The sequence below is a fragment of the Musa acuminata genome, chromosome BXJ2-7, assembly GCF_036884655.1.
Source record: "Musa acuminata AAA Group cultivar baxijiao chromosome BXJ2-7, Cavendish_Baxijiao_AAA, whole genome shotgun sequence".
Taxonomy (NCBI): domain Eukaryota; kingdom Viridiplantae; phylum Streptophyta; class Magnoliopsida; order Zingiberales; family Musaceae; genus Musa; species Musa acuminata.
Genome location: NC_088344.1, coordinates 21,594,902 through 21,607,381, shown reverse-complemented (window position 1 = coordinate 21,607,381; position 12,480 = coordinate 21,594,902). Strand labels below are relative to the sequence as shown.

Sequence of the window (12,480 nt, the reverse complement as noted above, 5' to 3'; positions counted from 1 at the left end):
TATAACAAATATACCTATTCAAGATTGTAGTTCATGAAGTGCATGAAAATGCCTAAGGTATTGGATAGGCCAAAGGGTATGACTAGTCATTTATATAGGCCATCTTGAGTTTTGAATATTGTTTTCCATTCATCACCAAGTCTAATACGAATTTGGTAGTATCCGCTTCACAATTCAATTTTCGAAAACCAACTAAATCTAGCAAGAAGGTCTAGCATATCCTCAAGTCAAGGAATCGGAAAGCGATATTTAATTGTTATTTTGTTAATTGCTCAACTATCCACACACATTCTCCACAATCTATTTTTCTTATGGGTTAACAAGGCAAGGACAATTCAAGGACTGAAACTGTTGTACAAAGCCTTTAGCTAAAAGTTCTTCAACATGTTTGTTTAACTCGACTCTCTCCTTAGAATTCATTCTATAATATGAAAGATTAGGGAGCTACAAACATAGGAGAAGGTTAATGGTATGTTAGATTTCTCATAAGGGTGGCAGCTCACTAGGAAATTTCTAGGGAATGATATCAAAAAATTTATCTAATAAGAACTTAACCTCAAGAGTAAGGTCAGGAATAGTGCAAGGGCTAGAAATTTCTCTAACAATCATGGCCACACAAAATTTGTTCTCTAACAATCATGGCCACACAAAATTTCTCTAGAAATTTCTCTAATAATCATGGCCACACAAGATTTAGGATCCAGTAAGTGGAGTCCCTTAATGGTTATAGTTTGTGGAGAAGACTTGGGAGTTCTTGATTTGTCTTTTTCTGACGATTTTACTATTTGTAGGATAATGTTTTTGCCTTTGTATGAAAAGGCATAGGTGTTTTCTCTTCTATGATTGGTAACATCAGGGTTATACAACCAAGACCGACCTCAAAGAATGTAGACAACATCTATTGATAGGATGTCACAATAAATCTCATCTTAGTAATCATTCATTTTGAATGGTACGAGGCATCTCTCGATCACAAGCAGAGTAGTTCTATTAACCCAGGCTACTTTGAATGGCGTCGAATGTGACTCTACCTTAAGGTTTAGTCTCTTAATAATGGATTTTAAGACTACGTTCATAGTGCTACCCTCATCAATAACCAATTTGCAAGTTCTTTCTACACTTCGGATAAATGTATAGAAAATACTTATCCTCTTCTATTCATTGGAATCACTAGTGATAGAGAGAATAATACGAACTACATTAACATGGGCATCTTCAATTTCTAGTTCATTTTTGTCACCTGAGTAGGTTCAGATTCAACTACTTGGTCTACTTCCTCAATTTGATCCTTTGGTTCTTATTTTAAGGTAAGGGAATGTTGAGGACAACGTAAGGCAATGTGACCTTTATTATGCTAATAATGATACTGGAGTAAAGATGAATTATTTTGAGAATCAATAATTGAACGAGTTAGACGATTCATGGTTGGGTCAGGATTGTTGCTAGTAGTGGAGATTATTGACTTGATAGAGTCACTACTTGGGGTTGGTTAGGTAGTAAATCTATTGTTGAGAAATTGAGAAGATGTTTGACGAATTAGATAAAGTATGATATACTTTTTAATCTCAAGGGCTCATTAGGAAGCTTCCTCTAGTGTCAAGAAACTAAGTAATACTTCCTATTGGATGTCAAACCTCAACTCATTAACAAATCTTCGGAAAGTGATGATTTAGTCCTCTTCTATTCACATCTAAGAGTTTCTCAAATTGGGTCAAATACTCTATCACATTAAAATTCAACTGTTTAAGGTTTAATAAATATTCAACCAATTGGCTTCGAAAGTAGGTTGATAAAAATTTTTCCTTAAGTTTTTGTTTCATGACTTCCCATTGAGTGATGGGAGGCTCTCGATGGTGTTCAAGACTACATTAGACATGTTACCAATATTTCCTAGAGAACCCTACCAGTTTCATTTTTGTAAATCGTATACGTTCAATATCAATCATTTTATATCACTCAAAGTAGTCTTCCATGCTATCTAACCAGTCAACAAATATATTTGGGTCAAATCTACTATCAAAGTTCGGCACATCCACTTTGACTCCTCTAACTATTTCCCGGTATTGTTAGCAAACCGAACTTGTTGGCCCATTACTAAGGTTTGTGGATTTCTAATAGATTTAAGGAATTCATCGTTAAGGTCAAAAGTTTGGTCATCAGGAATTATTGGAGCATGATTGTGAATAGGTGCCCTATAGGTGAATATAGGATTTGTTCGAACTAGGCTTAGGAGTAGGTAAAATTCCTTGATTTAAAGCTATGGATCGTGAAAAATGGACATGTTGCCTAATCAACTCATCAACCTTCCTTATTCATGGGTCATTTTTCAAAATGTTGGAGAGCTCTTAGGACCTAGGTCATTTGGCCACATAACTAGTTTAGCATTGTAACATGATCTACTAGCTTGATTTGGTTCAACATTATAATATGTCTATCTCACTCTATTGGTTTAGAGATTCATCAAGATTGATTTAGTTTTTTACCTCACCGAGTCATAATTCTAATGCTATCGACAAATTACCTTTTAGTAATGAGGTTGTTAATTGTTATAATGCACAAGATAGAAATGTAATGTTTCAAATGGTTCTCACTTTTTGCCCTCACTTTTTTTTTTTTTTTTTTTCAGGTTAAGGTTCATTTTAGCCCATGTTGTTTTGAACATGGATCACTTAAACCCTTATGATTTACTCATGTCTAAAATAACCCTTATATTTTAAAAAAATATAGCATATAAGTCCCTCCCGTCAAGTTTGAGTTAACAATGTTAGAGTCTACTTACGTGGCATGCTTACTCATAATAAATTATTAATATAATAACATGTGTAATTTAAGTTTTTTTAAAAATATCCATTTTAGCCCTTGTAGTTTTGGTCATGAACTACTTAAGCTCTTATAGTTTTGCTCGTGTTTAAAATAACTCTTACATTTTTAAAAATATAGCATATAAACCCCTCTTGTAGTTAACAAACGTTAGAGTCTCCTTACATGATATGCTGACTCACAATAAACCATTAATATAATAAAATATATAATTTAAATTAAAAAAATTGATACCATCATCAATGACGAGAGAAAGGCGTCATCGTGGAAGCGACCACTAGTAGCAGCACCGAGCCGCTACTACGCGTCATACGCACGCAGCCTCTCCCCCCGCTGACGACAAGCTCAGAAGCTTCTGATATTGTCTCAGGAAGATATGCGTCGACCGACGCTAGACATGTAATGGTCTCCTAGTCCTTCTTCCTCCTCCTTGGCATCTTTATCCCCACTACCTCACATTTCGTCCTCTCTTATGTCTCACCCATCACGCTTATAATGTGATGGTTCAGCTCTCCCTTACCTCCACCTCCGACCTCTCCTACCTTTCCCTCTCCTCCTTCGTCCGTCGCTAGGACCTTCGTCGCTTACTCTTCCTCAACAAGATAGACCTCTTTTTTAAACTTAAACTACATATATTATTATATTAATAATTTATTATTAGTCAGCATACCATGTAAGCAGACCCTAACGTCTATTAACTCAAACTTAATGAGAGGGGCTTATATGATATGTTTTTTAAAATATAAAGGTTATTTTAAAAAAAATAAAGCCATAAGGGCTTAAGCGGTCCATGACCAAAATCACAAAGGCTAAAATTGACCCTTATTTTTAAACTTAAATTATATATATTATTATATTAATAATTTATTATGAGTCAGTATACCATGTAAGCAGACTTTAACATCTGTTAACTCAAACTTGACAAGAGGAGCTTATATGTAATGTTTTAAAAAATGTAAGAGTTATTTTAGACACGAATAAACCATAAGAGCTTAAGTAGACTATAACGAAAAGCATATGAGCTAAAATGAACCTTAAGACAACTTTCAATGATTTAAATTTTAATGGTACTATAGTTATAGCTAAAGGGGAGAGGGTGATAAATTAAAAAAAAAAATGAGGGGAGAAGCAACGAAAACCATGATCTAATGAAATGTATACTTTTTCTTTCTGAAAAAAATATTAGTGAAGTTTTCAAAAATTTACCTAGCATTAAGAATTATGTGGTTTACCAATTCTATAGGGACAATCCCTCCGAAGTCTAATTACACAAAGAAGTGGTTGACGTTGGAGGTGTAAGGACAACTAAGTGTTTATCGAAGCTTTTGTTGCTAATTGGAATGCAATGGGGTACAGAGCAAGTTTCTTGATGGTATCTAAAACAAAACTGATGTAGAATAGGAAAGTAGATAAAAAGAGAGGGAAAAAGAAAGAAAGAGAAGTGTGAGATAGCGGAGAGTAAGAGATTAGAGAAGATGTAATTTTTTTTATTTAAATCTGAAATGTTCGATCCATTGATAAGCTCTATTATTTGTAGGGTTTATGAGCCTTAATATAATTAATGAAGATAATGATTATCAAGAGTAATCTTGTAGGTAATTAGTATGCTTTTTAGAAATTCAAATTATGACTTCTAAGATATACTTAATACAAAAAAAGTGTCTAGAAAAATTAAAATATTTTTTTTTAATTTTTAACATAACTCTTAGAATTTCTAGGCCAACTAATTGATGATTTTTTGTTAATTTCTTTACCTAGAATATTTTTTTCTAAATTTTTTTTATAAAATTAAATGAGTCTCCATCAGAAAGTGGTCTTAAATACGAGTTTTTCCAATATATATATATATATATAGTTTACATCACCAATAAAAAAGAACAATTAAATCATTTTTATGATCCTTGACAGTTTTTCCTTCAATTCTCCTCTAGCTGTCCTCATTCCTCATGCCACTAACTCACAACTGATTCAGCTCATCTAACTATAATGCATGTGTAGTCACATTGTCATATGTTCAGTTTTCGCTCATTTAATCCTCAATCAAAGCTCCACATAATTCTTTAAGAACATAAACTTTTCTGCTCAAATAAATTGGTAATTTGTTTTATTTACACGGTGGAATTATATTAAAGAGAACAAATGGCAATTTCATGTTAGTCTGTTTAATTCCAACATAGTTTGCTTTGATTCGGTTCAAGAAATCACAACTGAACCAAATAAACCCAAAAACGATTGAAGCGTAGCAAATACTGCAGCTTAGGTTTTGCAGAATTGACCAACCTTTTGAACAGCGGACACTGACAGCACTATTAGAACTCCAGATCAATTGTCAAAGTTAGGGTAAGAATAGTTCTTAAAACATAAAAAAACTAGAATAAGATTGCATTTGCACGTATGAACATAATCATCACAATCTTGCGGTATATTACGGCTCCCCTCACATAATTCAGATAAAGGCAACGGAATCCTAGAAAAACTTCACTTCACAGAAAAAGATATATCACTAACAAACCCATTGGAGGAAAGCCCTCAAAAACACAAAGCCATTCAAACCATAGAGCTACATATGTTCCCGTAATATCCAAGAACTCAAGAGCGACAAATTATTTCGTTGATTCCGGATTCAACATCCTAGAAATATCAAGAAAACATCAAAAATATTACAATATACGAAATGCTAATTCAGAGGAAAACCCACCCAAGAAGAGACCAAAGAAGACCTGCTCAAGGGCCGCGGATGGGCTCGCGATCCGACGGCCGCACCGCCAAGCCCAGGCACACTGGCGGTTTCTAGGATGGGAGCGGTCGGGACTGGAGAAGGCGATAGTGGCGTTGGCGGGCAGAGGGTTTGAGGGCGACGTTTGGGTGGCACAAAGGGGGATTCATCGCAGCTCCGAGGTGAATAGGAACACGAAAAACGTTCGACGATACAAGGTTTGCGTTCGCCTCATGAAGCGGCTGGGGAGGGAAGAGCATCTGCTCGTGTGACCGTTTGATTGGGATCATACGGTTCTTTTCTTACTGCATCTGGAATTGTGTTCTATGGTTGGGCTGAATCACCCCGCGAAAACTATAAGCGCTCACGGGGCTGGTGAGTGAGGGGCCTTGTACGTGGAGTCCTACACATCGATATCAGACCACGTCACCCTTTAAATAACTGATCGGTGATTTAGTCACAACAATAATAATCCGCATCTCTAGCTGCTTCAACTAGATAACGAAGGATCATCTTGCGGCGGTATTCAAACATCAAATCTTATAATAACACCCACACCTCCGAAACCCACCTCCATCACTTTCTTGGTCTCTCTCCGTGCCCGCCATTCTTCTTTTCATGTCTCTCTCTGAGATGGCGTCGAGTATGCAGTCGGCGGGATTCGAGTTCTATCCGTGGCCCCAGCAGTTAGTTGTTTCTTCCTCGAGAGGAAGCACCCATCAACGAAGACGCCATTCCTGAAGCCAACGTCTACGGAAACAACCACACGGACACCACCGGGAATTAGTTTCGATATGAGCAATTCTCATCTTCCTCCTGGCATTGGTCGCTAGCTCTTCTTGTTTTCTGGCTTCCTTTTTCTTTCTCTCGGTTGAGATAGATGTGTTCATCCGTGGGTTAGGGTTCGAGAAACCAAGAGGTTTCACCCATGTTTCCTTACCGTGCGACGGATCTGTTGATGGATCGGCCTACCTGTAGATTTTTTCTTTCCTCTTCTTTCTCGGGGTTGGGGTAGATGCAGTTAATGTGTTCACCAGTGAGTTAGAATTCAAGAAACCGATATGCTTCAAACATCTTTCTTTGTTGATCACCCATCTTTTTTCCCTCATCTTCAAGAAACCGAGAGTGTTCTTGATTAACCTGTTGATTTCTTATCACGTGCAGCTGCGTTCCCCATGAGTAACAGAGATGGGGAGTATGATTAACCTGTTGATTTCTTATCACGTGCAGCTGCGTTCCCCATGAGTAAGGAGTAGTTCTTCACCCATCACAGCCCTCCGCTGGGCAACAGCAAGCGAGCATCTCTGTTACCCATCTCCGTTGGGTGACAGGGATAGGGAGTAGCATCTCGGACCGCAGGAACCGGCCGGTGGAAAGCTACACAAGCCACGAAGGACGTGGTCGACCACAATGGCCGCCGTGTCAAAGGCACAGGGCAATCAATCAGTTATGAAGTCCAATCACCTTCGGGATACATCAAAAGCAACTGGTTGATGAAGGAGGACGCCGGAAGTGATGCTTCAGAGCGTTTATTTGACTCCCAAGGAGCGGGCCAAACTCCTTCATGTGCTCGTCGTCGCATGCATTCTACCTTCCGAGCGGAATGCGGTGGATGAGGAAGAGACCAAGATTGGCTTTCAAATGCATACTTCATGTATGCAAATTCACAACTATTTGTTGGTTGAAATGGAAAGAGGTGCTTGTTTTAAGTTTATTTCCTCTCAGCGACTAATGCCATTGGCATCTTGGCATAATTGGTACTCTGTCAAATCTATCTTGTTGTAGCGCCTTTTAGCTTTTCTTGCACTCAGGTTATGTGTAGATAGATGTTCTTGAAGTTGGGAAGCAGTCTATCCCAAACGATAATTATGAGTTAAAATCAAAAAGTTAAAAATGAAAAAGCTTGCGGGGGTTATCATCTGAGTATTTCTTATGGCACATAGCAGATTGTTAATTCGGACAATTGATTTCCTTTTAAAAATGAGAGGTTATTTGATACGTGTTATGCGTGTGGCTGTTTGCTTAATGGTTCCTGAGGTGATTATTCGCAAGCGAAAGTTATTATTCTGAGGACTGTAGCTTCATTGGTTTAGAGTTATTGCACATATGCATTGTGAAGTCCCGTTTATCAGAAAGTGCGTGTCCTAATGGGTTGGCATTCTTGATGACAGCGATCGGTCAATCCGACCAGCCCCAGGGTAGATGCCGGCGAGCCACCCAAATCCCAGGGGAACATGCGATAAAGGACAGAAAAGAAGCACAACAGAATCACAAACCACTTCATATTGAATCGAGTTTTAAGTATCCGTACCCGTGATTGATTTGTCACCCTTCACTGGTAATCCCAAGTTTATTTACACAAATATATGAAGCAAGTTAAAACGACTCCCTATATCTTCGGAGGCATCATGGAGGCAAGAGTACCCTTGCTGGTCATGTAGAGCGGCTTATCGACTTGATAGAATTTACACAGCATTATCTCTTCGCTCAAAACTGAAAGTTTAGAGTACGTATTCTTTGTTAATCGGTATTCTTCCATTCTATAATCCACGCGAGTAGGCTTCTCCCTTCGATGCAAATGAAATTTTAGTCTCCTTTTCTCTCCTTGATTTCCATCATCTAGTTTTATGCTTTCAAAGCTTTCTCTAGACCAGGAACCCGCTCGGCATTATTCGGAAAATTTCTTTATTCTATTAAGGAAAATCCTCCTTGTGGGAAATCCTTCCTCCTCCTAATCTGTATAAATAGGAGAGGGACATTGTTAATGTATTTAAGTTTTTTCACTTCTTACTCACAAGAAGTTCCCATGGATCCTGGTGGACCTCCAGGTGCTTCAGCTCCCGTGGTTCGCCGCGCACCCTTCGGACGAGTAAATCCCAGAGTTGTTCGTCCGACGCCATCTACCGTCTGTTGCGATGCACTTCGTCGGAAGAGAAGGGTGTCTGCTGCCAATGCACTTCTTCGAAAGAGAAGAAAGTGTGTCTGCTGCCGCTGCACTTCGTCAGAAGAGAAGAAGGGGTCTTTGCTGGCACTGCACTTCGTCGGAAGAGAAGGAGGGTCGCTGCTGGCGCTGCACTTCGTCGGAAGAGAAGATAAGACGGGTCCCTACTGCCGCTGCACTTCGTCGGAAGAGAAGAAGGGGTCTCTGCTGCCGCCGCTGCACTTCTTCGGAAGAAAAGAAGGGTCTCTGCTGCCGATACACTTCGTCGAGAAAGAGACTTAACATAGGAAGGAAGAGAAGAAGGGGGGTTAAGAGGAGGAGGAAGGGTTCTGTTTATAGAGGCGAGATAAATTCAGAGTTAGTATGACTTTAGCATCAAGAAATGCATGGTAATACGAAGAGAAATTTTGTACAAAATTAGTAAGGAGGGGTGTTAAAAGGAGGAGGAAGGGTTCTGAGGCGAGATCAATTCAGAGTAAGTATGAATTTAGCATCAAGAAATGCATGATAATACGAAGAGAAAACTTGTACAAAATTAGTAAACTTCTTTGCCAAGCTTTCCTAATCCCAAACAATGCCGATGATGAATGGATAGCACCGGGGACGCTGTCAGGGCTATCTTCTATCTTCCGGCACAGGTAGTGAACGACGAGCTCCTCGTCGGTGGGTGGAACCGGAACCCGGCGGCAAGCTTGCGTCTCTCTTTCTCCTCATTCTCGTGTCTTCTTGCTCTCTGTTGATCTCTCTTTCCCGATGTTGCGTGTGTGCTGTTGTTACTAACATACTGGGTGATATATATATATATATATATATATATATATATATATATATATATATATATATATATATATATATATATATATATATATATATATATTAGGGCTTCGCTTGTGCTTGGGGTCAGAGGTGCCGAAGACCAACGTGCCGGTGCCCGAAGACACGTGCTTGAACCGATCCGTTCTCGTCAAGGTAAATTTGCATGTTAATGCGGAATTCATATTGTATTATATTTATTTGCTCATATTCATGTTAATGCTCTCTATATTCTGACGTACTTGATTTGTTGCTTCCATCATTTGATATCAATTTTCTTTGCTATATTTAGTATGAATTTTGAGGTACCATATGAATGCATGAAGACAAAGATGGGATTTGGACCAACACTATTAATAAGGAGGGATGAGGATTGGGAGCGAGAACATGGAATGATCGTGGAATATTCCATTGGACCTGGAATGCAAGGATAACAAAAGAAAAATGCATTATTGCATTCTTTTTATCAATTAAAACCTTGTGGATCTACACTTTCTTATCCACCAAGCATGCCACTCTTGTCCTTAATTGGATCTACACTTTCTTATCTTCTAGCTGATGCCTTCAAGTCATAGAGTTTGTTCATCCTCCTGGATCAAAATTTTGATTTATTTGTAAAGTTTACCAAAACAGATGCATCAAGATTCACCTATATATATACATATATATATTATCTTTATATTATAAAATATATTATCATTATATTGTTGAAATGGAACATAAATTTGAACTAAGAATAGATGAGACTTTAGGAGTTGGACCAGCATTAAATTAGAAGCACTAAGGCCGGTCAGTAGGCTAGGTAAGAAGTCGTAAAAGAGAGTTTTAAGGGTGATAGAGGGTGATAGAGGGTGAGAGAGAGTGAGAGAATTAAGCATGCAAGGACTAGGCGATGGAGATGGAGACGAGCCAAAATTTGTTTATCCAAATTAATGTTAAAAGGAGGGAGAAGATAATCATTTCGAGTAAGATTTGTATTATTAACCAATAGGATGATACATATTGATCCAATAAAAGATCGATCACCTTCCATAAGATGATATCATCTTATAATAGATTATATGATATTTGTATCGGACGACAACGATTGAAATTTGACAGTTATCGATTTGTATTAATATTAAATTTTAACTATATATATATATATATATATATATGATTTGATGGATTCAAGAGTTTGCGACTCGAGTCAGATCGAGATGCGTGTCATTTGGTCTAAGTTAGATTGGTGAGATTGCTAGTACGGTTAAATCAAGTTGAAGATAAAGGACTCGATTAACCCATCTACAGCGCAATCGACTTCTGCACGAGAGAGAGACACAGAGAGAAGACTTCTGTCGACCGACCGTCCTGCACATTGAAATCTTCAGATCTTCCAACCAGTTGTTGATGGCAACACATTAGTCTGCATCAGTCTTCCACTTCCATGGTAGCCAGGCGCATGAAGAAGCGCAAGGGGGAAAGGAAAGAGACGCTTACCACGTTTCCCGGCCTCTGTCTCACGTCTTTACCAGTCACCAACTCCTGCCATTAACTAAAGCTCAAAAGCAGAGTGCCCAACGGCCGAAGGGCACTCCGGTAATTTCATTTCACCTCCCGCCAAAGTAGTCCTTCTCCCCCCACTTTCCTCTCCCGTTCCAATCTCCACTACTGTTTCAAGAAGCAGCAGCAGCGGTGAGGAGGAGCAGAGTGATGGAGTCTACTGCTCTGCCTTTTCTTGTTTCAATCCCTCTCCTCCACCTGCTGCTCCTCTCTTCTGCCGCTGCCGCGTCCTGTCCGCCCCGCTCTTGTCAGGTATCCGTCCTCTTTCCTTCTCTCTCCCTATCTGATCTGTGGTGTAGTTCGTTTTCTTTTTTTTTTGAGCTGGATTGCTTGGTTGTGATCTGGTGTAGCTTCTTGATTCTTGTTCTACCGCTGATGACTGCGCCGCGGGGCTCTACTGCGGCAGCTGCCCCGCATCCGGCAACGTGCAGCCCGCCTAAGTTCGGGCCCTGGCCTACCAGCCCACTGCCTTCGTACTCATCCTTCTCTCTCTTTTCCTTCCATTGTTTCTGGCGTCTTGAACTCTCTCCTTCTTCTTTATCTTTGCTTCAAGCGTTGAGGTGTCTGAATGATTGAATTGGTTTCAGGTGAAGGGACTGCCTTTCAACAGGTACACATGGCTGGTGACCCACAATTCCTTCTCCATCGTTGACGAGCCATCCTACACCGGCGTCCAAAGAGTTACCTTTTACAACCAAGAAGATACCGTCACGAATCAATTGAGAGTAAGCATGCCATGATTTCTCTGTGGTTTGGTGGACATTTTGTTTCCTTGTCCAATATTTGATCTTTCTTGTTGTTTCTGTTCTTGCAATATTGGATGTTTGCTTGTAGAATGGTGTGAGGGGATTGATGCTGGACATGTATGACTTTGAGAACGATATCTGGCTCTGCCACTCGTATCAGGGGCAGTGCTACAACTTCACGGCATTCGTCAGTTGACTTCTGCAACTGTTTCTATGGATATAATAAATTTCTGCGGTAATGTCATTGTTTGAGTTATTCAATTCATGCTTGTAGGAACCAGCAATTAACACTCTGAAGGAGGTCGAGGAGTTCTTGACTGAGAATCCATTAGAGATTGTGACAATTATCATCGAGGATTATGTGCGTGCTCCCAAAGGGTTGACTAAACTGTTCACAGATGCGGGCTTGGTCAAATTCTGGTATCCGATCTCAGAGATACCCATGAATGGGATGGATTGGCCGAGTGTGACAGATATGGTGGCAAAGAACCATAGGCTTCTCGTCTTTACCTCTGATGCTTCAAAGGAAGCCAACGAAGGTATTGTGCATCAATGGCGGTACATGGCGGAGAATGAATGTAAGTTCATAAAGAATTTGCTAGCTGAAATCAGATTGTTAATATTTTATGTTCCTATAGGTTTCTGCCATGATTTGATTGGTTCCTCAAATAACAAAGTAGAATCTCAGTGATAGAAATGAAATATAAATGCATTGAGTTGAAATAATATAATACTCCATATTTATATATGTTAGAAGAAAGAATTTTTCTCAATAGAGGAGAATTTTCCTCATTTATGACATCTCCTCAAAAGTTGGGGAGAGCTTCTCTCGAGAGGCTTTGTAAGGGAGTCCGCTAGTTAATCAACCGTATATGTGTGAGAAGTCTGACAACTTGTTCTCG

The 12,480-nt window shown here is 39.2% G+C and overlaps 1 pseudogene; it reads left to right on the top strand.

Moving 5' to 3' along the window:
• Positions 1 to 10,897: 10,897 nt before the first annotated feature.
• On the top strand, positions 10,898 to 12,269 carry LOC103974776 (PI-PLC X domain-containing protein At5g67130-like; annotated as a pseudogene).
• The last annotated feature ends 211 nt before the right edge of the window (positions 12,270 to 12,480 follow it).